The 26163-nt window shown below is 52.8% G+C and overlaps 1 protein-coding gene across 1 annotated transcript in view; it reads right to left on the reverse strand.

The window, feature by feature from the left end:
- Positions 1–24216, reverse strand: part of LZTS1 (leucine zipper tumor suppressor 1) — a 50898-nt gene extending 26682 nt beyond the window's left edge. The window contains exon 1 of the mRNA XM_036314218.1: positions 24039–24216. The gene's annotated coding sequence lies outside the window, so the exon portion shown is untranslated. The remainder of the gene's footprint in view (positions 1–24038) is intronic.
- Between the last annotated feature and the right edge of the window lie 1947 nt (positions 24217–26163).

Here is a 26163-nt window from a genome sequence, read left to right on the forward strand (position 1 = left end):
GGTTCCACGAGCAGCGCCCTTTCCTAGCTCAACGCCATAAAACACGACACAGTGGGTTTATAAACATTTTCAGCTTAACCCCCACCCCAGGGGGCTCCTTGGACGGCACTAGGTAGCCTGGAGCAGAGCTCTGACAACCCTCCATGCTCTAGAGAAGCCTTCCTTGTGCCTCAATGGCTCCCAGGTCTGAGTGTTTGGTCCAGGGCCTGGGGTGGAGGGTCGGGAGTGGGGGAGGGGTGTTGGGGTTTGCAAGCCTGTGTAAGACCTTCCTCATGCTGTAAGAGCACAGCTGCATGACTGGACCTGCAGGGGCACACATTTATGCACTGGACTCAGCATCCTATTGGTATTGGGGTTTTCTAAGTTGTCTGTGCTCTGAGCTCCATTTTGTGCAGAGAATCTGGGACTCACAGACTGACCAGCTGTCCAGATTTGCCTGGGACTGTGGGAATCCTGGGGTGTGAGAATTCAGCACTGACACCGGGAAAGTCGCAGGAAAAACGGGATGGGTTGGTGGCCTTATCTAGTCGGAAATTGGAGTTAGTACAAAAGAAGATTGAATTCGTCCTAGTGACATCCTGACCTGACCCTCGGCCTCTCACTGAGTGGCTCCCTGGGGTGATGTTATAGAAAACAAAAGTAGAGTAACTGCTTGTGTGTGTGTGTATGTGTGTGTGTGTGTGTGTGTGTGCGCGCGCGCGCGCGCGCGCGTGCGCTAGCACACGTGCAAGGGGTTACCTATCAGTGGTGTGATGCTGGGCTCCTGGAGGGAAATGTCTGTAGGGCCATGAGTTGAGGGCAAAGTAAAAGCCATGTAGAGGGGGTAGGTGAATCTTTAAATTGGGGGTCAAAAGAAAAGCAAGAACTGAGCACATCAGATGGCCCCCATCCCCACTCCTTCCTGACTGAAGCTTTCCTGAAGACCCCAGAGAGAGGTGAGCAGGAGCAGGTCTAAGAGCATTAGGGAAGGGTGGGACCCCAAAGGGCGAAGGGAAATCTGGGGAGGGGGAGAATAGAGAAAAGAGGGAGGAGGAGGAGGAGGAGGAGGAGGAGGAAGAGGAGAAGGAGGGGAGGAGGAGGAGACGGGGGGAAGTGCTGGTTGGCTCCTCTGGGTGGCTCAGTTGGAAAAGGCCTTCATTGTGATGTAAATGCAGTGACTGAGAAGGGGGGGGCGGGGGCTGAGTGTGGAAGGTGAGGGTCCTGCAGAAACATCAGTGGAGATAAAGGCAGAGATTATATCATCGCTGCTGGGTATGGAGATCTGATTCCTTTTGTGCAGATGTCACATGCTGGCTGAGCTGTTATTAACTAAAAGCAGTCAGGGCTCAGTAGTGAGCGGTGTGTGGCTGAGTGCAGTTTAGCATGGCAGAAGCAATCTCGCAGCCTGCAGAAATGAAGGCCGCGGTCAGGGACCCGCACACATGTTAATAGGCAGAGACATCGCTAACCAGTAGCCACCCACTCCCCCCATCACCACCACTATCAGCACAAGAAGTAAAATAAAACAAGTGTAAGAGGCCTGCAGGTTATCAACAAATAATAAAATTCTGAAGTAGGCTTTCCTTTTATCCATTTTAAGGTACAATGGCTTGAAGAGTGGATAATTATTGGAGGTATGCCCAGGAGTGAAGGAAAGTATGTAAGGTTGGTATTAATTTTTTTTTATGTTTATTTTTTGCTGGTATTAATTTTAACCAAGAAACGAATGGTTTCAGAACTGGGCTTTGAACCAGGCATTTTCACTTTGGAGGTCACCCTGAGTGGGAGGGAGGAGGGAGAATGCTAGAAAGTCCCCGCAACCCCAGGCAGGCACACTGTCCTAGAAGCACCCCCTTCTCTCTTTCACCCACTGCAGAGCCAAGAACATCCTGCAAGAGCCAAAACAACAGGACTCGTCAGCGTTTTGGAAATTTCCCAGAGGGGCTATCGGTGTCTGTTGCCAACTCTGACTTGGTGCAGTTTGGGAATTCTGGGCCTGCAGGGAAGCTGGCTGGAGGACAATGTGTGAGAGCCTCCCGTGCAACCAGGCGTGTCCGGGACAGGCGTGCAGAAACAGCCCCATTGACTGCGAGCGGCTGGGGCTGTCTCGTTGAGCACAGCGCCTGGCACATAGTTGGAACTTGAGAAATGTTCATGGAGCAAATGAACGAGCAGACTTCCCGCCTTAGGTCTCTTCTCGCTCAAATCGAGCTTCCACGTGGCAACACTACAAGTCGCCTTTCTGAAACACAGACCGGGCGTCAGGTTGACGTCCTTTTCAGCCTCTCCCCTTTGGAATAAGTGTCCTAACTTCCTTCCTCAGGCACCTGTGCGCCCAGGGCATTCATGACTCTACGTGACCTGGGCCCCAACCCCTCTTTCCAGTTCTGTTCCACCTTTTACCCTCCAAGACCACTCTGTATATAATAGAACCCGCCTAGCCTTGCTCAGGTCAACCTAGAATCTCTTTCCCAACTTCCCGTGACCCCAGCTTTCAGCTTGTGATAAGCCACTCTTCAGAGTCCCACTCAAATACCGCTTCCTCCAGGAAGCCCTCCTGCATCTCCCCCTGCCTCTTTATCAGTCATTTCACACCAGGGGGCCTGACTCCAGCCTCTCTCTTAAATTGCTGGTTCTTTACCTATCACCCTGCAGTCATAACTGGGCTTCTTGAAGACTAACACTGTTTTATTTGTCCCCACAGACTCAGTTCAATGATTCGTAAAGGAAGGAGGGAGAGAAGCCAGAGAGGCTTAAAGAGGTTGGAAGAAGAAACGTTAATGGGGTGGCGCTAGGAAAATAAAGAATGGCAGACACCTAACCCTTTGCCTCAGAAATTGCTGTAATTGGCACAGATTTCCTTTTCCCGATTTAGCTTCCATCCCAAGAAGCAGAACTGCTACTGAAAGAGGGGGGATGAGGGAGCCTCATTCCCCCACCCGCACCAAGTTCCACCAGAGAAAAGCCCAGACCGGGTGTCCCTCCTTCCTCAGGGTCTTCCCTTAGCCCTGACCTGAGGGTGCTCCTTCCTTCCCCTTTCATCTGCCCAGGAACAGGGCCGATGGGAGGGCTTTCTCTCCGGCAGCCCTGCTGTGTCTGGTGTGACAGTCCCCTCTCATTTTCTGGATGTGGACACTGTCCGGGCTGGCACCCTTCCTTGGGAGTCCAATTGTCATTCAGGCCCCATGAAAGGCCCCTTACAACTCGCTCATTCACTGCACCGCATTGTTCCTGTCCATTCACTGGCATTCATGGGGATAATTCCTCCTGTGCCACGTGCATGGAGGCGCGTGCACATGCGTTCAGACCCGTGTTCCATTAGCCGTGGGGACACTTGAAATAAAGGGCAGCGCTGCCTGGATGCGCCCCGCCCTCCCCCTCCGACAGCTGGGGCAGCCACTGCGCAGTGTTATTTCAAGAAGCAGCCGGAGAACTGGGGGCCTCCCCACAGCTCCCTTCTCTAAACAGCGGCAGCTACATCACTCAAGACCCGCGCTGCTCTCCCTCCCCAGTGCCAGTTAGTTCTGAGGTCCAGCCTCTGCCTTCCTCTCAGCCTGTGGTCGGCAAACCGCGGCTCGAGAGCCACATGCGGCTCTTTGGCCCCTTGACTGTGGCTCTTCCACAAAATACCATGTGCGGGTGCGCACGTACAGTGCGATTGAAACTTCGTGGCCCATGCACAGAAGTCGGTATTTTGTGGAAGAGCCGGTATTTTGTGGAAGAGCCACAGTCAAGGGGCCAAAGAGCCGCATGTGGTCCAAAGGTCTCCACAAGCCAGCTCTCAAGGACCTTCCAGGCTCATCTGCTGCCTCCTCCCTCCACAGAGCCCGACCCCACCATCCGGGGCTTTGCTTATGTCGTCTTGGAATCACTGCGGAGGGGCCAGGCGGGCGCAATGGCAGAATGCTTGTTCTGTCTCAGCAGCTCAGAGGAATCACTCTTTCAACATTTTTTAAGGTAATGGTTAACAAGACGGCTGTTAGGGCCACGAAGAAGTCATCAGAGGAAGCAGGGCAAATGTCAGACCAAGAAGGAGACAGAGGCGACAGTGAATGGTCTATTCTATCTGCCAAACCAGAGCCCTGCTTCCCCCACCCAGGCCTGGCCTCAGAGCCAGACTCATTCTCCCAGATGTCAGAATCCCAATTCTCCCCTGAGCACTGAGGCCCCACTAGAGGCTCCCAAGACCTGCTCTAGTCCTGCCCTCCAATAGGGAGACATCCCTGATCCCCACGGGGACCCACACTCCTTCTGATGCCCGTGGGCTTCTGGGTAATACCCTCAACTGGCACTTACCAGGCCCCTCCATGTGCACGTATTGTAACCACTAGGTGAGATCCCAAATTTCTGGAGGGAAGAGGTGGAGCTCACACCCCGTAAGTTCACAGGCTTCTGGTCGGCGGGTGCAGATGCCTGTCTGCTTGCAGAGTGAGAAAAACCTGTCCTCTCCCCGAACAGGTGAGACTTCGTGGGCAGTTGCTCTTGAACGGGGCATTTTGTAACCAAAGGAGTATGGGCTTTTGGGTCAGACAGATGTGGACAGCACGCATCTTGGCTGCTGCCCAGCTGTATGGTCTCGGGGTAGCTGCTTAGCTCTGAACTCCAGTGTCTCTGTGTGCATTTGTAAATTGCAATTGGGTTTGCAGCCTTGGCATATTACAAGTTGGGCTAGCCCAGGGGTGGGCAAACTTTTTGACTCGAGGGCCACAATGGGTTCTTAAACTGGACCGGAGGGCCGGAACGAAAGCATGGATGGAGTGTTTGTGTGAACTAATATAAATTCAAAGTAAACATCATTACATAAAAGGGTACGGTCTTTTTTTTTTTTTTAGTTTTATTCATTTCAAATGGGCCGGATCCGGCCCGCGGGCCGTAGTTTGCCCACGGCTGGGCTAGATCATTCCATGTCGTAAGGGGCTGTCCTGTGTATTTAGGAAGTTTAGCAGCATCCCTGGCCTCTATCTATCAGATGCCAACTATACCTCCTCTCCACCCCTCTCCCGCCCAGTTGTGACAAAAATGTCTTAGACACCGCAAATGGTCCCTGGAGACAAAGTCTTTCTCAGCCGAAAAGCACTAATATGTACGCCCTGGGGTTGTTCTAAAGATTAGACAATGTGATCGTACGTGTAAAGTGCCTGACACATAGAGTAGATGCTCCATGAAGGCTGGTCCCATTTGGTATTTTAAGAAAAATCTGGCAGTTTGCCTTCCATCCTCACCTGCCAGGGGGTGTCCCTGGGCCTGGGAAGTGGGTGGAGTGGGACAGCTCTGGGGAAGAGCTCAGTGGAAGGTGTCTGAGCCCAACCATCTCTCCAGTGGCTTCGCTGGTCTCGGGGGAGACGGCTCAGGGAGGCTCAGCTGTGTCTCAGGAGTGTCTCAGGGGAAAGAGGTGGCGTAGATGGAGGCCCAGAAAGGTGTCCACAGAAAGCCTTTCCCAAGCAGGCAGCCTGTTTCTGCTTCACTCCCTCCTCCCCAGCTGGCCACTCTGGGGAGACAGACTGCTCTTTCTAGATGAGGGATGGCAGCTTACATAGAGTAGCAGTTTGCCCCAGCAAGGAGAGCGTGTGGAAGATACTGCTGAGAAGCTGGCTTGGCTGGGGCGCAGGAGGGAAGGGCCCAGGACACCGGCTGAAACTGCAGGCCTCAGAGGACTGCCCTCCAGCCTAGCCCTCGGCACATCTGGCCTTCGAAGCTGCTGCATCTTGCCTGCCCAGCTCCAGGCCTCACCGCTGGGGCAGGAAGACAGAGGAAGGGGAGAGGTCTCTGGGGGCTGTACTTCCTTTGTTCCATGGACATCTTCCAAGTCCAGAAAAGACTTGTATGAGAGTCAAAACGAACCCAATACAGGACTCTCAGTGTTGCCCAAGCTATAGCCACCCCGCCTCCTCTGGCTGGTTTCTTTAAACCAATGGTTCTCAACCTGTGGGTCGCGACCCCTTTGGGGGTTGAACGACCCTTTCACAGGGTCGCCTAAGACCATCGGAAAACAATAATTACATATTGTTTTTGTGATTAATCACTATGCTTTAATTATATTCAATTTGTAACAATGAAATTGGGGGTCACCACAACATGAGGAACTGTATTAAAGGGTTGCAGCATTAGGAAGGTTGAGAACCACTGCTTTAAACGGTGGAGTAGAAATGACAATGGACTAGGGCAGTGATGGCGAACCTATGACACGCGTGTCAGAGGTGACACGCGAACTCATTTTTTTGGGTTGATTTTTCTTTGTTAAATGGCATTTAAATATATAAAATAAATGTCAAAAATATAAGTCTCTGTTTTACTATGGTTGCAAATACAAAAAAATTTCTATATGTGACATGGCACCAGAGTTAAGTTAGGGTTTTTCAAAATGTTGACACGCTGAGTTCAAAAGGTTCACCATCACTGGACTAGGGGCTTGAACTTTCTCCTCTGACCAGTGACTAGTTGTGTGGTCCTGAGTGAGTCATTCTCCCCTGCGCTCCCTTCATCATCTCTCTGGGGCCGCGTCAGGACTGCTCTCTCAGATACAGACACTCTGAGAGGCTCTGGTGAGATCAACAACCAAACACACTTTGAGAAGAGAGAAAGGATTGTTGGTGTCCGCTGGCCACCGCCAAGTTCAGCCTCACGCTGAGGGAGCGCAGGGCACAGCAGAGCCATTTAGAAGGGAGTCACCGGATGAAAGGACTGAGCTAACAGGACGAGTGCAAGCCAAGGCGGGTCACCTCTGGGAGGCCGGAGGGAGCGGCCCTCCGAAGGTTCATGAGTTCAGTGTGTAACAGGAGCGGGAGCCAGCCCACGGCCCTGGAAGAGGGGGCTCAGCGGAGCAGATGCAGGACTGTTTACTGTTTGGGTTTAGATTTAACCATGAGATTAGCTGCCTGATCTGTGACTCCTCCTCTGCGCTGCTCCCTCCTCCCTCTCGGAGGGTCTGCATCATCCCAGGCCCACCCTGTGGCCACAACCTTCAGGATGGCCTGCTGCCGCCCATTCTGCACGAAGGTCTTCTGAACACGGATTTCAACACTCTCATCACTTATCTTCCTTGATAACCTTTTCTGCTCCCATGGCCGAGCTCATCAAGGCCAATGCCACCATCTGCTCGTGGTGAAACCTACCTTACCACTTCCTTCCTCGTGGAGAGACTTTGGCCGGGCCTTTTCACGCTGAACCCTTTCCTTATCTCTGGAAATGACCTTTCATGTGACCTCATGTGCAGTGAGGATCGATGACAGAGTGGATGCAACACCATTACGATCCACTCAGGTCTCTTCCCCCTTTCTCAAGCCCATCCAAGATGGTTTTCTCCCGTAGTTTCTCTCAATAGGGATTCTCCCTCCTTCAACTGGCCAGGCAAGTCCTGCCCTCCAGGGCTCACTGACCTTCTCATCCCGATGACCCCTTCACTACGTGCACCTTTGGTACTGAGTCCCTGTCCTGCCTCAGTTCTTTTGCACACAGACAGGAGTCAGTGAGCCCCTCGCAATATGCCTGGGGTTTATCCATGACCTCATTTAATCCTTGCAATAAATGTAGCAAAGTGTCTGGATTCAAGGTCTGTATACAAAAAACAGTTGCACTTCTATATACTAGCACCAAATTAAAAAATAAATTAAAAACGTCCCATTTAGAAAATGTATATGCCTGGGAACAACTAACATTGTACATGATCTCGATACTGAAAACTGTAAATACGTTATGATAAATTAAAGGGAATCTAAGCAGAGGCAGACATATGTCAGGTTCATGGATTCGGAAGACTTAATATTCTAACGATGTTCATTCTCCCCTTATCGATCTACGGGGTCAATATAGCTCCAATAAAAATCCCAGCACTTATATAGGGTGTCCCCCCAAAATGTATTCACACACTTTGAATAATTATAAAGGCAATGTTTATTAAAATACACTTCATTTTCAAAATTGAGCTATCAGCTGTTAAAGTATGCTCACATTTTTGGGGGGACACCTTATATAATAAAATGCAAAGGGACAGGAATAACCAAGACCATCTTGAAAAGAACAAAGCTGGAGGGTGCATGTTACCAGATTTCAAGACTCTGAAGTGAGAGTAATGAAGACAATGTCGGGTTGACAAACAGCTGGAGAAACTGACCACAGGACAGAATAGAGTCCAGAAACAGTCCTGCCACTTGATTTATGACAAAGGGGACAGTGCAGAGCAGTGGGAAAGTAAAGTTACATTTATTAATTGCTGCTGGTTGGCTGGTACCCATTTATAAAAGAAGTGAATTTCGATTCCTACTTCACCCTACACACAAATAGTTCCAGGTGACTTGTAGACAGAAATATGAAAGGTAACATACTAAAGCTTCTAGAAGGAAACACAGAAGAACAACTTCTTTGGATAGACAAACATTTCTTAACCAGGACATCCAAAACATTAACCACACAGGAAAAAATATTGACAAATTAAGAATCTCTCTTCCTCAGAGGGCACCACTGAAATTAAACGGCAAAACAGAGTGGAAGGAGGTGTTTCTCAGACACATATCTGACAAAGGACTCCTATCCGAACCAAAAAGAGCTCATGTAAAACTCTAATGAAAAGGCAGAAACCAAATTAAAAATGAACAAGAGAATTTAAGTAGGCACTTCATAAAATAGAATATGCAAAAGGCAAAAAATGTATAGACAGGCATTCATCAGGATAATGCAAATTAAAACCACGATTACTAGTAAATACCACTGCACAACCATTACCGTGGGTAAACGAAAAAGGCCCATGACATCAAGTTTTGGCGAGGACATGATGCAAGTGGGGCTGTCTCACAGCGCTGGGGGCAGGGCAGACGCCCTCGACCTCACTGAGAGGGAGGGGCTGGCAGATGCACACCTCATGCCCCAGCGGTTCCCCTTCGAGGTGTGCACCCAGGAGACATGTTCCCGAGTTTACTAAAACGTTTACCAAAAGACCTAGCAGCATTATGTGTAAGAGTCCCCACCCGGAAACACCTGGAACCCTCAATCCCCAGTGGAATTGACAAGTATCCCCAGTGGAATATTTGTGCAGTAGCACGTTACGGAGCTAGAGAATGCCAGAACTATGGTTGCATACAACCACAGGACCAGCCTCCCCAAGGATGCATACCTGAGAGTCTCTTAAGAAGATGTTTACAGAGAGGTAAGCGTTGGTGCCAGGGGAAAGAATGGACGTAATCCGAAGAGGAGCAGAGGGGCTCCTGGATATCGATATGTTCTGTCTTCTGCCTCGGGTTTTATTTATGTGAGAACTGTGAAAAGTCATCTGACTGTCCATCCACGATTTCTGGATATTTCTGTATGTATATTATACTTTAATAAAAATGTCACTTAAACAAATTTCTACAAGGTGGTTTATTTCTTTCCTCCCCATTTACCAGTGAGGAGACTGGGGTCAGAGAGAACAAGGAACTGGTCCCAGGCCACCTGGGGATGAGAGGTAGAGGAGGATTCAATCCCACCTGGGTGGGCCCCTAAGCACCGTCTCCTGATGGGGGGACAGTGCTGCTCTCTCCCTCAGTTGCTCAGTTCCTCACAGGGGCTTTGCACCCTCAGTTAGGAACCCTGACCTTCCTGCTTTGTGCGCCCATTGCTGTCAGCACAGGGTTGCACACTACAGCCCAACAGATGCTCGGAGCTATGGACTGAATATTTCTACACCCCCCCCCCCCCAAATTCACACGTTGAAGGCCTAACCCCAAGGTGGTACTTGGAGGTGGAGCCTTTGGGGGTGGGTGGGTGATGAGGTCAGATGGGGTCACAAGGATGGAGCCCCTTGACGGGATTAGTGCCCTTATAAGATAAGAAGAGGAAGAGACCAGGGCCCTCTTTCTCCACCAGGAGGACACAGCAGGAAGGTGGCCATCTGCAAACCAGGAAGTGAACTCTCAGCAGATGCCAAATCTGCCAGCACCTTGACCTGAGACCTCCCTGCCCCAGCACTGTGAGGAATGAATGGTTACTGTTTCCGTCACCCACTGTGGTATTTTGTTATAGCAGCCTGAGCTGACAGAGACACAGGAGAGGAAGGCTGGAAGCTAAATTTATAAACTCACCCACCTGCCCCTTTTCTCTCCCTCACTCCCTCCCTTTCTCTCCTGGCTCTAAGAAGTGTTCCTGAGCTTGCCAGGCTCTTGACTCCGCCTCCTGACTTGGCAAAAAGGTGTCACCTTTAGGATGGGGCTGGCAGGTGGCTTCAGCCGTCCTCCCAGACCTGGGGGTCTCCTTCACTCAGCTGCTCCTCGTGAGACCCTCCCAGGCACAGGGCTCTGGACAGCAGTGTCTGCTCAGCTCTCACCCCTCCTGCTCCCAGGGCTTAGTCCTGGCTCCTCCACTCCCTCAGCCTCGCAGCTCTTTTCTCCAAGAAAAGGAGGGTGGGGGTGAAGCATGTTGGCAGATCGCTGAGCAGGGCTTCCTTCCCGCTGCCTTCCCCCTACCTCCCCCGCACAGCTGGGGATCCTTAAGTCTCTGTCTCCCTGGAGAACCAGGACCTGGAAGCTGTCGGGAGCCTCCTCTGGAAAAGCTGATCACCAGCCCCCCACGGCTCAGGAATGGGGGCGCTGCTGCCCAGGAAAAGCCACGGGAGCTGCCCTCCCCTCCCAGCTCCTCTGCCAGAGGAGGATATCCAAGCAGGACCAGAGGCCGGTGATGCCAAGAGGGGGAAGAGCTTCCTCTTCAGCTTCCAGAGCTGTTTCCTTAGGTTTGGACTAATCACCATGCACACATGATCTGGTGCAAGCTGCACCCCAAAGCACCCCGAGAGGGAGGCACTACTGTGATCCTCACCTGACAGACCCACAGATGAGGCCTCAGGTTTTATACTGGCAAGTGCAGTGCCTGGCTTTGCCCCTGAGTTGTGGTGAGTCGCTATTCTGGTTCTTTATCTCCAGCAGTAGACTCACCCCTGGCCCCTATCCACCCACCTCCCCGCAGGCCTGGGGCTCCTCCAGACCTCACCCTAACTCTGCCCTGTAGCCCAGCCCCTGCTTCATCACTCCCTGTGCTGTGGGTTCACCCTAGTCCTTGGCCCCGCTGCAGCCTCTCCACACTTCTGCTTCCTTCTGCAGACTGGAGCTGACGGCAGTGCCCGCCTCACAGGGCTTCTGTACATATGGAGTGACATTTTAATTGTAAAGGCACCAGGATATAAGCAAGAGCTTAACCAATGGCAGCTGGTTTTTGTTGCTATTTTTAAACATATGGGACTTGGTGACTCAAGACACCGCTGGGCTCTAAGGCTAGGCTCAAACTCCTGATTTATTTTTCTTCAACTCTGCAGGTCCCTGGTCTCCACCATTTTTCTTTCATCATCTAAAGAACTGGGGACATTTCCATTTGGGGCATTTAGAGATTAGATTTTTTAAAAGGTGAGTAGTCACTTATCAATTGTTTATAAGAATTGCTCTTAAAAGTACTCACTGATCTGACAGGTGGATAGTAACACCTCTCAGGCCCCCTGGTGTCCCTGGGCCCCGCACAGAGCCCTCCAGGGAGGACTCCGGACGCTCAAGGAGAGGAGCAGACAGTCAGGAGCTCGCTGTGCAGGGGGAGCAGTCCCAGCCTCAGGCCTTGGTAAACAGAGGGTAGAGGCGAGGTGTGTTCAGTGGTAGCATCTCCTGCTCTGCAGTGCTCGGTGCTCCAGCCACAGGCGGCTCACGGCAGGCAGCCCGGGCCTCCCAGAGGCATTTCTCCAGAGGCATTTCTGTGCATCTCAGCCCAGCCGTCCTCCGGGCTGCAGCGCTGTCTCTGGCCTCCACTCCCAGCCCATACGTCCACCACTACCTCCTTGAGGAAAATGAAACTTCACCTGTGGGGATCCTTTCACCTGAGTCCAGGGAGGGGCAAGCAGGGGACAGGGGCCTGGGCAGAAAGAGTGACCGGGAGGCAGCCAGGGCTGGTTTGCCCTGAGCGAGGCTTAGTCTTGCACAGGGGCTGGTGCACACTGAACACCCCTGGTTTTCTTGCAAAAGGAACCCTCATCGTCACCAACCCCTCTTAGAAGCCAGACTGCCTTCTGCCGGCGCCCTTCTGTGACTCAATGTGGAAACATATTTGCCTGCAAAGGCTGAGCTCCTATAAGGCCTTCTGGTCCTCAGGGAAGTGGGGTCCCCCGCCACTGCGCCCCTGCAGACGGCCATCCCGGCTGCCTCAGAAGCGCTGTGCAGCCAGCACAGGTCTGGGGGAGGCAGGGAGGCAGCACCGTGATGAGACCAGATCTGCAACTGGCTGCTCCCAGAAGTCCCCGTGCCTCCCTGTCCCTGTCCCGGCTGGTTGCTCGGGTTCCGGTGATGGAGCACAGTCCTCAGCTGCAAGTGGAAAGTGTGCGGGACGGTTTGTGCTGCCATGTCCTGGGCCATCTCTGAGGGACCTACGGGGCAGAGACATCTGAAGCAGGCCTGTGTTCCCTTAACGAGTTCCGCGCCTCTGTCAGCTTCTCAGTCACAGAGCACAGGCAAGGGGTGGTTCATCGACTGTCCCAGGGACGGTGAGAGGGCAGTCAGTCCTTCGAACTCTGTTGGGAGGTGGGCAGGCGGATGCCCGATTTAGGGTGGGGGGCAGAGACGGCCCCACGCAAGTCCCAGGACTTCTCTGTTCCTGGGCAGCGCTTTGAGACCTTTTCAAACTCTCCTGGTCCCAGAATAGAGGCTCCTGCGGCTGGGCTGGCATCCCCTCCCCCTGAATGCCATGTGAGCCCACGTTGGTAGAAGCACTGCCTTCTCCCCAGTAGATACCAACACGCTAGGACAGAGAAACCGCGGGACGCGTCAGATCAGAAACCTAGCGGCTGTATGCTGTGTGCCCTGGAGGAAATCCCTTCAACTCTCTGGGCCTCACTATTAAAGTGAAGTTTCTTCTACTTAAAAATATAAGCATCCAGAGGACGAGGAGAAGGCAGTGGAAGGTGCATTCAATGCCCGCTGCTCGTTTCGCGGGGAGGATCGGTGTCTGTGTCCCTGCTGGGGAATGTGTCAAACAGGAGCAGCTGCTCCTTGTCCACCAGGCCCCGCCACCCCAGGTAGGTGCAATAAATGACCTCATTTTCCAGCGCAGAATTCAACTTCAGTTGTCTGCACGCTCCTGTGGGATGCAACCGGACCCTGGGCCTCCTCACATCTGTGCATCCCCCTCAACTGAATGCACAGAGAAGTTTCAGTTTACTTGTTTTTCTTTCTCCCCCTTTCCTGACCTTCCGTGGTGCATAATCCAGAAAACAATCCAAATGGGAAAGACCTTGGCCTTAAAGCAAGAGGAAGGAGGAAGGAAGAAAGAGACATAGCATCTACCCCTTCCATCCAGCCCTTCGCCCTGGGGAGAAACCGTCTTCCAGGTGCTGGAGTGGAGCTGTGGGGTCCTCCCTGAGGCAGAGGGCACTCCCAGCTGAGCCCTGGCCTCTGGGCCTGCCTCCCACCTCCTTCTCTCCTTCCACACGTGGCACAAGCCTAAGTGAGCAAGATACACTTTCAGCACCGAGTCTCACCAAGGACATTCAATATCTCCCTCGCTGATTCTGCCTCATATCACAAGTCAAAATTGAGTCAAATTGACAGAGTGGATGGAGACCCCCAGGGACAAGGTGGAGTGGAACCCTCACATTGTTTTCAGCTACAATGCTCTCCCTTTGCAGAGGAAGCAGATAAGAAGGTAGTTGTCACAGAGAGTGCTGCCTGACTCCAAAGTTGTCCCTCCCTGACCACCGGACATGTGTCTGGACCACAGGCTCAGGAGCCTCTCAAATAGAGAACTACTCCTATGCCTGGCTTCCTTCCCTTGGAGCTGATGGGAAGGGGCTGAGGTTAACACAAATGAAGCTCCTACTATGTTTCATGGGTCTTTACTCATATTGGCTCATGGAATTTTCATAAAAATTCCATATGGGACACAATGCATTTTACAGATGAGAAAAATGAGGCTCAGAGAGGCGAAGTGACCTGCCCAAGGCCACACAGCTAACAGACAGTACGCATAGCTGGGATCCAAACACTGGTCTCTGATTCCTTCTGCTGTCCGCTCCCAAACTTGCCACACTTGTTTCATGGAATCTTCAAGCATGAAAAAGCCCATGCCTCACCTTTAGGACTTGCCTGCTCCCTCTGCTAGGGCTGTGGTTGCCATCCAGGTGAAGATGGACATGGCAGGGGCTGAGTTATTTCTGGAGGAAGGCGCTGTGTACAGGTGTCTTCACCAGAGGCTTCACAGGACACTGCCCTGGCGATGCCCTCCCTTGACTATGCAGGTAGTTAGCAAGCAAGAAGCAAGCCCTAGCTGGTTTGGCTCAGTGGATAGAGCATCAGCCTGTGGACTAAAGGGTCCCAGGTTCGATTCCGATCAAGGGCACATGCCGGGTTGCGGGTTCAATCCCCGGTAGGGGGCAGGCGGGCAGGAGGCAGCCAATCAATGATACTCTCTCATCATTGATGTTTCTATCTCTATTTCTCCCTCTCCCTTCCTCTCTGAAATCAATAAAAATATATTAAAAAAAAAAAAAGAAGAAGCAGCAAGCTCTTGGGCAGGTGCCAGGCTGAGGCGCCTTCCAGAAGAAGGTGGGGAATAGTGTTCTGAGAGGTTTATGGCTGTGGCAGGGGACCCCCTGGCACCCTGTTCCCCTGAGAGTAATGGAGGTCCCTGCTTGACAAGACCTGCCTCCTATCTGGGACTCTCTGCCCATGTGGCATCAACACCCTGGGTGGTTAGCACGGCTGATTGGCACCCACAACCTTTGTGTTTTGTTTGGATTTGGTTTAAAGAGCTCGGATGAGACAGAGGCAGAGAACAGGTTTCTCATTTCTGAAAGGTGCCAACTGGTAGCAACTGCAACTGATAGTAAGCTTCATTGTCACATCAGCTGGGAACTTCTCAGAACCAAGGAAAGGCAGAGGAACGGAGGAAAATAAAATGTCAGAAGCAGCCAGAGAGCAAGAAAGAAGACAGAAGAGAAAACGGAGGTCATGGGTCTCGGCTGTTCCTGACTTCCAGGCATCCCTGGGCCTGCTGGGGAGAAATCCAGAGACTGAGAGCACCCACTGTGGGAGTGTTCTCGTGTGTCCCTGGGACCCACCAGCTGAACACTCACGGCTGAGGGTCTGGTTAACTCTCCTGGCCCTGCAGTCCTCGCTCCCCGTTACCAGTGGGCGACAGGAAAGAGCCCTGAGGTGGGAGCACAGCTCTGGTTCTGCCACGAGCCAGTCTTGGGACCCTGAGCAAGGCCCTCCAGCCGGGCCTCTGTCTTCAGCCGTAAAAAACAAAGAAAGAAAAGCCAGCTGTGATTGGTCCCCGGGCCAAAGCAAGGTGTTAGCCATGTCTCCTGATATAAGTCCTCCACACGGCACATTACCCTGACCTTTGACCGTGGACTAGGAACTCCCCTCTCCTGGAGGCCTGGCTCCCCCACATTTCCAGGCTGCGTGACCTCTCTAGGAACATGAGCTGTCAACGCGCAGACAGGGAGGACAGAAAGGCGTTCTAATAAATGATGTTATTTCTAGAAAGTGTTCCCCCTCACCTCCATTCTATACGCCATTGCTAGATGAGCCTGCTAAAACCAGCTTCGCTACTTGCCAGTCCTCTCCTATGACTCCCATGACTGCTGGTCTGGCTCAGTGGATAGAGCATCAGCCTGTGGACTGAAGGGTTCCGGGTTCGATTCCAGTTAAGGGCACGTACCTCGGTGGCGGGCTCAATCCCTGGCCCTGGTTGGTGCGTGTGCGGGAGGCAACCAATCGATGTGTCTCTCTCACATCAATGTTTCTCTCTCACTTTCTCTCCCCCTCCTTTCCACTCTCTCTAAAAATCAATGGAAAAAATATCCTTGGGTGAGGATTAACCATAAATAAATAATTGAATACAAATTTTAAAAATTAAAAAAAAAAAATCACAGCCAGCCCGCAGGGTCCTTCTCAAATTCTACATCTTGGTATAGTGATACATTTTAAGGTACCTGTCTCCTCCCCCAATTCCAGGCCAGCTATGCCTGGTGGAGGGGTCTCCTCCCAGGCCCTGGCAGAGTGCTTGACAGGGACATAGCATTCTATGACTTTGAAGGAATGGAACTAAAATAGAAAGAACTGTGTTCCTGGGTCCAGAACAACAATTCTTGGAAGTAAGTAGGGAAGAGACAACTTGCGGGAGGAGATTTTGCTAGGGGGGCGGGAGGAGGGGGTGGAAGGCGGCAGATAGACTGGGACTTAAAGATCCCTTCAACCCTGAGATAGTGTTTCTGTGCAGAGTACTGGCCCTTTCTTCAACGCAGGCTCTTTAGTTTCCAGGTAAGTCTTGGACCCTGAACTTGGAGGTCCTGCTGTAGCTCTAGCATAGAAGTAACTCCGTCCAAAATAGAAAGTTTCTAAGTGAACAGATGGCCCAGTCGCTGCTAGGAGGGGGGTCTGGGGAAGCTGAAAGCCTGGCTTCCAGTCTTCCAGGTGGATGAGGAAATGTCGCGTCAGGAAAAGCCCCGCGTCCTGCCCCCAGGCGCCCCGAGCTGGTGCAGAGCCTTCAGGCAGGGGAGGCTGCAGGCCAGCCAGGGAGGAGGCAGGCAGCTGGAGGCCCTCCTGGTCCGGCAGCTCCCTTTCCAGGGCAGGTGGCGGCTGGGGGCTGCCTGGGGCTCGCTTTCCCCCACCTGCCTGCAGTGCGGTTTGTCTGCTGGCGCCACTGAGACGTGGGGGCTGGGGGAATTTGATCAGCAAGGAGGGGGAGGCTGTCTCCCCAAGACGTGATCCCAGTCTAATCCTTCCCTCCTCCTCCGCCTGCTCTGCTGAGATGCCCTTCTCCGAGGCATAGAAGAGAGCCCAAGCAGCGGGGTCTGAAGGTTGCAACCAATAAGGGAGGGTCCTGAGTGCTTCAAGTGCCTTCTGAAGCCCCTCCGCCCCCAACCTCACCACTGAGGTCCGGAGACACTCAGACAGTCTGCCTCTTAGCGACTGGCAGAAGGTCAAGAGCAGGGCTCACTCCCCAGACTTCTGACCCTTGACATTCGGAGTGTGGTTTCCCAGTGTCCCTGCCTCCCTAGCCGTGTAGCGGCTTTTGTTCTCAGAGTTCCCCCATTATCTTATTGGAGAAGAGGGTGGGAGGGAACAGGGGTGGGGGCCCACTGGGTTCCAAGCCGGCGTGGGTTGTTGCTGTGTTCCCCTTCCACCCTGTCCCCGGGAGACCAAACAAATCTTGTCAGGGACCCAGCGAATCTCCTGTCAAGGTCACACTGACCTTGCCCGACGATGTCTCTGCTGTCTGATGTGCGAGCCACTCCTGGTCACCTCCTGCCAGCCCCAGTGTAATGCTGGCTGAGCCATCCAGGAGCCGCACCGCACCGGAGCCTCTGCACCAGGACATGGCGCTCTGAGTGTCCGCTTCCCTAGCGGGTCCACTTTCTCTCCCTGCAACTTCCTCCCCAAGATGGGAGGCCAACCCTGAAGCTCCTCTGTCATTCCTGCTACTCCTGGCTGTCTCGGTCCCCAGATCTGGAGGCCCCTGGGCAGCACAGGGAGATCTGAAGTGGCTGGGTAGGAAGGACCACGGCAGGCTCTCCGCCATCAGTCCCATCCGTTTGGGGCCGAGCCTGACTGTGTCCAGGGCCTGGTGCTACGCACCTAAGGCATGACACTTGCTCGTTCAAGGGGTTTATAGTCTAGGCAGGGAGCAGGGGAGAGATGAGAAGTAATCACACATGGGAACAGATGCTCACTGGGCGTGACAGCACCTACTGGGCGAGACAACTTAAAGAACAGGGAGCTAAGGAGGGTGAGGTCTTTCTCTCCCCACAGATGATGTCCTTTCCACGCTCCAGACCACACAGGTGCTGCCCCTCGTAGTGTGTGTACCCCTCTCACCCTAGAACCCCAGCCGCTCCTCCTACTGAGCCCAGACCCACACACCCATGCTCACTGCCCCTTCCACCCTCCAACACTGTTGGGGTCAGGGGAAAAGGTGCTGGGGCACCCAACCTTTGCTTCCCCGCCTCCTTCACTTTCTCTTAGCTCCTTCCCTCTCTCCTTTCCTTGCCTGCCTATACTCAATTCTCTCTCTTTTCAGCAGGAATATAATGTTCGGCTGCTTTACACCCACTCTCTGAATGCTGCCAGTGAATAATGACTAAGGTGGTGGGTGGAAGTACAGCAAGTTGAGACCAATTTAGCAGTCCAGGGTGCCAGGAGGAGGCTGACTGAGCAGCAAATGGCTTTGCCACAGCAAGGAGAGTGCAGCTGCCCCGGAGTCAGCAGGCCAGCCAGCCTCCTGCACAGCCCTGGGGCCCGGCAGGCACTGCCTCAGCCACCCACAGTCTGTGCCCAGAGTTGGAGCCATGCATGGGGCTGGGTTTGTTCTTAGGCATGATTGGATTTCCAGAGCTATACCCATCCCACCCCAATTTTAGCTCCGCTTCTGACCCCCTTGAGGGGCTGTTTCCTTGTCCATCCCCTGGGCTGCGAGTTTCACCTAGACCTTTCCCTCTACTTCTGAAGGATGCTTTGGTCTGGGGGCATCGGCAGCTCTAAAGGGCTGATGGCAGCCAGACGGACTGCTCTGGGCAGGGCAGAAATGGAGGTCCTGGGGCGTCAGGGAGGTGGGCTGCCGGAGTACACTTCACATCATGCCACAGAGAGGCCAACCCAGATGTGACTGCGAGTGTGGGTACCACAGGAGAGGATGTCTCAGAGGGAGAAATGACAAGACTGGATAAATGAATGAGTGTGTGTGTGAGAGTGTGTGTGTGTCTGCTGGCTGCCATCCTGAAAGCAGTCATCTTCTCCCACAGTGACTCACTGACATGGAAGCAAATCTATGGGTGATCTGGGTACAGTAGCTCTTTACTGCCTTTGTTCCAGGTCCTGGATATAACCCACATCATCTGTTCAAATACCAATTTGGCCTGTCACTTAGTAAGAAAAATCACCTTTCTGCTGGATTGATTAGAACAATTAATGAGCGTGCGCATACACACACACACACACACACACACACACACACGCACACTGTTTGTCCTCTGTCTCTTCCATCTCCCTCCAAACTCACCGCACCCTTTTCCCCATCCATGCTCCATAGGAATCTCTCCTAAATTTCTCCTTATTGGAGGCAGCCTCCATGTGCGATCACCTCCCAAGCCTGGCTTCCACACTCTGCTCACATTGCCGGGGGAGACTGCCAGCCCGTTTTACTTTGGAACTTAGTTAATGCCCATGGTGGGAACACCGACAAAGATGATGGAGTCAAGTTTGGTATTCCAATGAAATGTCATGAATTCAGATTCTGTGAAGGCAAAAGTGCTGTAATTTTAATGTGGAGGGAATGAAACCTTTCGAATTGACCAGCTATAAAGAAAGAACTGGTATGAGATAAAAGTTCATTTCTTAAAGTAAATCTCAAGTAGACATTCCATTACGCTAAGTACTTCCTAGTTTATTGTTTATTGATCCAACATACATGCATGACAAGTGCTTAGGGAGAAGGGGGGCTTAGAAAAAGTGAAGGAAACTCTGATTCCCATCACACTTGTAATTATAATGATTACGAAAGTAACTGAGTTCTCATGATTTTAAAAATATACTTTTTGCCCAGCTGGCATGGTTGAGCATTGACCTAAGAACCAAGAGATCACAGTTTGATTCCCAGTCAGGGCACATGCCTGAATTGCGGGCTTGATCCCCAGTGTGGGGCACACAGGAGGCAGCTGATTAATGATTCTCTCTCATCATTGATGTTTCTATCTCTCTCTCCCTCTCCCTTCCTCTCTGAAATCAATAAAAATATATTTAAAAAATATCCCCCCCCCCTCCGAAGATTAAACATTTGTCAACAATGCAAGGGAGCCTAAATCTGTCTAATTAGTGAGGCCTGATGATGGGTGGCCATAGCCCGGATTGGCAGCCAGGATGGCTGGGTTCAAATCCCAGCGTTCCACTTAAAATCTTGGGTAAACTCTTTCACCTCTGACGAGCTCACTCAGTTTTCTCATCTGTCACATTGTAGAAGAACTCTTCCTACAGAGTCCTTAATAACAACGTCCCTTTTAAGGTGTAAAGTCCTGGACAGATAAAAGGGGCTATTAGAATCATTATTGCAGAAAGCCCAGGAATGGGGTTCACCGTCTGGGGGAAGTCGATGTCTGGCAGGAAGCAAGAGAGTGAGAGAAGCAGGATGGAGATCACAGACACAGAGGCAGCCGTGCCAAGGGCAGCTCGCCCGAAGCCCAACTCAACTGTGCTCGACTGCCACACATCCCCACGCACGGCTCTAAACCGTTGGAGGAAGAGGCCCAGGCCAATCTGCACACTCGTTTGGTTGCAGACAGTTATAAGGTGAGCCCTCCCACCCTTCATTCCCAGCTCTGTCTGGGCAGGGTGGCTGGCTGAGCGGGGAAGGAGGTAACAGGGTGCCCTCAGGGCTCCCTCTGGAAGACAAAGCCCCGTCCCCTCAGCTCTCAGGTTGCATCCTGGAGCTGTGACCTGGCTGCTGTTACGTCTCCTCTCTCCTACCGTCTTGAGGGTCAGTCCGCCACCTTCCTGTCATCTTTGAGCTCACCTTCCTCATGCTGAGCAGCTGCTGTGTTTAAAGTTAGTATAATCCAAGTGTCATTGATTCACGTGTGCTGCTCCCCCTTCCCAATTCTCCTCACAAAATTTAATCTCAGACCATTATTTAGGCATTTCTTAAGATCGCTCATCAACCTGGCACCTTGCATGGATAAGACCTTTAACAAACAGTGAAATGCAGAGTTTTTCAAACTCGAGTCGTGATCTTTGAAAGGAAAACTGAAGTCCTCACAATCCCTGAGAAGGCATGGGGCAACCCTGATAGGAGAAATAATGGGGTGGTCCAAAGAGCATGGGAAGGGAGTCACCAGACTGTGACTGTGTGACCTTGGGCAAATCATGGCCAGATTATCTCCCCAAACATGGTAGCAATTCACACTCCCAGCAGCAGAGTCGAGTGTCCAATTTAGATCAGTGGCTTTCGAAGGCAGCAACACAAAGACCTATTCAAAAGGAAACTCAAAGACCAGTCGTGTAAATTGCCTGAAGATTCCCCAGGCCTTTGGGCACTTCTTTGCTGGCAAAGTCCCAGAGACACCTCATCATCGCCCTGCAACCACTGCCCCCCTGGGGTTCCAAGTCTAGATCACACAGAGCACCTCCCTTCATCATTGTACTTGTCGGTTGACTGGGCTGGAAATTGAGTGGATTGGCAGATAGAGTGGGTGGGTGGGGGCGAGGCTTTCCTTAGGCTCCCAGACTATTGGAGGCAGGAGCTGGGATGGAGAAGCCCTGACTAGGCAAAGCCTCTGAAGGAACTGGCCCAAAGCAGAGGCTGGAGTATCAGAGGCCAGCCAGCCAGTGTGCCCCCAGCACAAATCTGCTATTGGGAAAAGTGCCCCCTGATAAGGGTCTCTCGCAGCTCTTTTCCCTCCCATCACTCCATTAAACAAGCACTGACTAAGGGCCTACGCAGAGTAGCCAGACACTGTACTTTGCGCTGGGAATTCATCACACAACCTCTGCCTCTCAGAATGGTGCTGACTCTTGAGGAGCCAGTGGGTACAGGTGGGATAGCCTGGAATGCCGGCAGGAACTCAGGAAGGCCCGTGACCCAGACTTAAGGAAAGGAGAGGGGGCGGTTTCTTGGAGGAGTTGATCCACATGATCGAAACCAGAAGTGCAAACGGGAGCTAGCTAGGTGGCGGGACTGGGCAAGAACATTTTACAGGGAAGAAACACGTATTTCTACGTTCAAAGGTAGCAGGACAAAGTGCAAGCGCCAGGGGCAGAGCTGAGTTCAAATCCTCGCTCCCTCCTCCATTTGCTATCTCCTCCTCTGATCATCACACATACCCCGCAGGGCTGCGCTGAGAATTAGATGAGATAATGGATAAAAAACACCGGGCACCGGGCACGCAGTGGATGTTATTAGATGCCGTGAACTATTACCCATTACGCTCATCGCTAAGCTGCTTAATGACAGGTTTGCCATCATTACTTTACTCATCTTTGAAGCCTCACTGCCTGGCCCAGAGCCTTGCATTCTGTTGGCACCCAATGAATATGTATTAAGTGAATGTGGAATGCGTGTAAACGTATATACATAAATTTGGGGAATGAGAAGGCCATATTTTACGGCTGAAGCCCATCTACCTCTTGGTCTATACAGGCAGATGCACGGCTTCTCAAAGCTGCCTGGCAAATCCTCCCCTGACCCATGCCCAATGCACAGCTCTCCCAACACCCACACTGCATAGCAGCGCACCTTGACGGCAGCTACCCTACCGCAGGTCTGCTGAGGCACCCGCACAGACACACGTGCACACGCTGAACGGCTGAAACAGGTTCTCCCTCGCGAAGCACACAGGCTGCCATACATGTTCAATAACAAACGTCCTCCCCCTTGTTCTCCCACACCTTAGAGAGACACCCTTCTCTCTCCACCTGAGTTTCTTCTCACAGCGAGTCCAGTGAGTCCCCCATCACATCCATCCAGCTGAGACCTTGTACTTGAACTCCCAGTTGCTAAGTCTAACTTTGCTCCCATTAGCTGTGGACCTCAGGGAAAGCCCTGCCCCGCTGGTGCCTCAGTTTCTCCACTGGTAAACACAGAGAGTGAACCATGCTTCATGCCCACCTGGTAGTTATGCTGTGAGGATAATGAAGATGACAAAGCAGATAACATCAGTGAGATGCAGAGAGCGCCTCAGAAGAAAGGCGCTGGATAAATAGAAGGTGCAGACACCACGCCTGGTTAGCGTACATGCCTCTGCCCACAGACTTGGCTCTTTTCCACCCTGGAGCACAGACACCCTTCCCCCTGCGAACTTCGTCTCTAATACCCACTTCCACGTGCATACACATACATTCTCCCAGCCCCTGCATTTCCCCCAGCATGCCCACAGCAAATTGTTTTTGAACTTAGAGGAAGCTCAGGTTACAAACACCCTTGCTCCCACAGACGGTTCTCAAGGGTCTCTCGAGAACTGCCAAGCAGACAGCTCATCTCTCCATCCGTGGCTGGGCTCCTCTGCTCCCACGATTATAATTAGGCTGCACTTCCAGCAGAGCAGGAGCCCCTTATCTGGTGCAGCTCCTGCCAAGAGCTCCCCAGAACTCAGAGCCTCCTCATTCATTTGCCAGCACCCAAGACCAGTGTGGATGGAATGAAGAGGAAGGACGTGGGGGCCTCAGATGCTCAGTTCCCTACGCAATCCTTGGTCCTGGGAAAGGGAGGGCTCTGGAGCTAACAAGGCTGGGACACTCTCCTAAGGCTGACACACTCGTGGGCGAGCAGCACACTCATTTGCTCCACAGTTCAGTCCTTCCCACTTGGAGCAGGAAAGAGATCACCTGGCTCTTGTTTCGGTGCCTTAAGCATGTGGAAGGGTGTGTGTGTGTGTGTAGGAGTGCGGAGAGTGGGGGGCTGGCTGCCTGTGGTGGGTGAGAGAAGAAAGTGAATGTGGTGTGTGTGTGTGTGTGTTGTGTGCATGTTCAGGACTGATCCTGGTGACTTGCAGTACTAGGGGGTCACTTACATCCTGGGGTCATCACCCCCCTCTATCTACCTCATCCCCTCTGACATGCTCCTCCAGGGAAATACTCCAAACCTCTAACTGCATCAGTGTCCCTGCCCCTGATGCGGACACAGCCCATCACCAAAGTTCAGAAGGCCAAGTTCAGGGGCCAGGCTGCAGCTGTCAAACCCTCTGTCTGGGGCCAGGGCCCCTCCAGCCTCACCATCACCTCTGGCTTCCTCATCTCGACACCAGTGTCACCCAACACTTATGTCTATCAGATTCGGGGCTGGGAGTAGATACACCCCGTCTGCGGGAGACAGAGATAAAGGCAGAAGGACAGACGTACCATTCTCTCCTCTGGGCTGGGACCAGCCAGCAGACCCACCCTGGCGGAGGCGAGACCCTGACAGTTACGCACAGAGACAAAGACACCTAGACAGACCTGGCGCAGACAGACAAAGACCGACGGACGCGCGGACGCGCTGCACCCCTCGGGGAGCGCGGTGTCCCCGGAACCTGGGCGTCCTCCGTGGCAACAGACCCTCATGGAAGGGAGCGAGACCCCGCGTTCACCGCTCCTTACCTGCCCCCGCGCCTCGGGCTGACTTGAGAATTATCTTTCAGGGCTTCTGCAGTTTGTTTTCGTCCCTCTTTCCTCAGCGGTGCGGGGTGGCTCTGGCTCCCGGGACGAGGCAGGCGGAGAAACTTCGGCCGCTCCTCCCGCGCGCTGCCCGCCACCCGCCCGCTCCTAGCGCGCCTGCTTCTGCTCGGTGTCCCGGAGCCGCGGGGCGAGGAGGCGGGAGGGGCCGCAGGAGGGGCGGGGCGGGGGGAGACTGGCACTTCTCATTGGCCAGCCCTGGCATGGGCGGAGCCTCGGACGGAGCTGGGCGGGGCCGGAGCCGTGGCCGGCGCCGCTCATTGGCCGGGGCGGGGCAGAGTCGCGGCGGGCGGGGCGGGGCCGGTCATTGGTCGGAGCAGGGCGGGGCGGGACTAGCGCCGGCGCCGCTCATTGGCACAGGCGTGGCCCGCAGCCCCGCCCTCCTGCTCCGGGCCCTTTGTTTCTGGATGACAGCTGGGGCTGCTCGCGACCCCCAGGCTCCTGGGCGTTCGTGCGGGAGCGAGGTCCCGGGCCCCCATCTCTCCGCTCTCACTTCCAGCAACACCCGCCGAGCGGCCCTGCCTGCTCGGTCTTTCTCTCCTCCCTTTCTCCCAATGTTCCCATCTTGCTCTTCTCTCCTCCCTTTCTTTCATTACCTGCACTCCGTTCTGACTCCAGGTTTCCTTTATGCATTCCTTCTCTTTCTCCTCTTCTCCGTATTTGCCATCTTCGTTATCACCCCTTCGTATTTACTAGCATCCCTTTACAAGGTTTCCTCACTCCAAGCCCCAAGTCCCGCCAAAAGGCTGTATTTCCAAGGTTCAGAGACTTGACCAGCAGCCTGGTGAGGGGCACTGCTTCCCCAGGCCAGGATTACAGACCGGAGCCCAGAGCACTGGCGCTCTTACTCCCAAGACATTTCAAAGGCAAACTTTGTCAGTTCCCTCCCAGGGACTGCGTTTCAGGGAAAAGCTGAGGCCTGTTTCAAGTTTACAGCTATTAATTTCACCCAGTACCTTTCTAACACTATCATTTTCTTTACCACACTCACTTTCAACTTTTCGTAATTGAGCTAGGAGGAAAACCAAGCTTACAAGCTTCGGTTGGACAGTTAAACGGGGTGCCAGGTGTTGCATGAAGCTCTGGTTCTGAGGGTGCACTAGAGCTAATCCTTTAAAAGCCAGGCCTGGCTGTGCCCAGGCAGCATCAACCTCAGACAAAAGAGGGGTGTGTGTGTGTGTGTGTGTGTGTGTGTGTGTGTGTGTGTGAGAGAGAGAGAGAGAGAGAGAGAGAGAGAGAGATTTAGTAGCTGACCTCTGACTGTAAGTAGAATGGAGGGAATGGAGGAAGACAGCCCTAAGGGAAGCAACACCCTTTTGTTTCTGCCGCCCTTTGCTCAATACCCTGTAGGAGATCCTCACTAGATCTAGACCCTTCCTGGAGGCAGCATAGCCTGGGGTCTGAGAGCACAGGCAGGTTCTGTCCCTTATCATCTGTGTGACCCCAGCAGTGCTTTAACCTCCTTAGATCTCAGTTTTTTCATGTGTGACATGGGGGTGGCAATTCCCAGTATGTAATCTCCTGAGGGCGGAATCTATTCTCTTGTGTTCATGGCTGAGGGAGTTGGTCTTGTTTTGTTCATGGATGCATTCCCAACGCCTAGAACTTGCCTGGCATGTAGTAGGCACTCAATAAATATTTGTTAAAGAATGAATTCATAGTTTGTAGTTTGTTGTGAGGATTCAGTGGGAAACCTGGCATATGGTCAGTACTTACACATGGTAATTATTACAAGTAATACTACAGCTTCTCAGTGTCAACCCCAAAGGCTACTCAGCCCTCTTTGAACTTCACCTCTTCTCTCCTACCTTTGTCTGTACTTGTTCCTCCATTTGAAAAGCCTTTCTCTACCTGTCAAAATTTGAGACCTACCATGCACACCTCCTCTGATCATCCCAGGCAGAATGATGGGCCCTTTATCTAAAACCCCATGCTTCCTGCAGCCCACTCAGGGACATAGCATATGCATGCTTGCTTGCATGGTGGCTGGGACTGTAGGTCTGCCTCCCTAGGGTGTGAGCGGTCCTTAGTCAGGGACTGGACTCTATAC

This window comes from Myotis myotis, unplaced genomic scaffold (assembly GCF_014108235.1).
Source record: "Myotis myotis isolate mMyoMyo1 unplaced genomic scaffold, mMyoMyo1.p scaffold_m19_p_6, whole genome shotgun sequence".
Lineage (NCBI taxonomy): Eukaryota > Metazoa > Chordata > Mammalia > Chiroptera > Vespertilionidae > Myotis > Myotis myotis.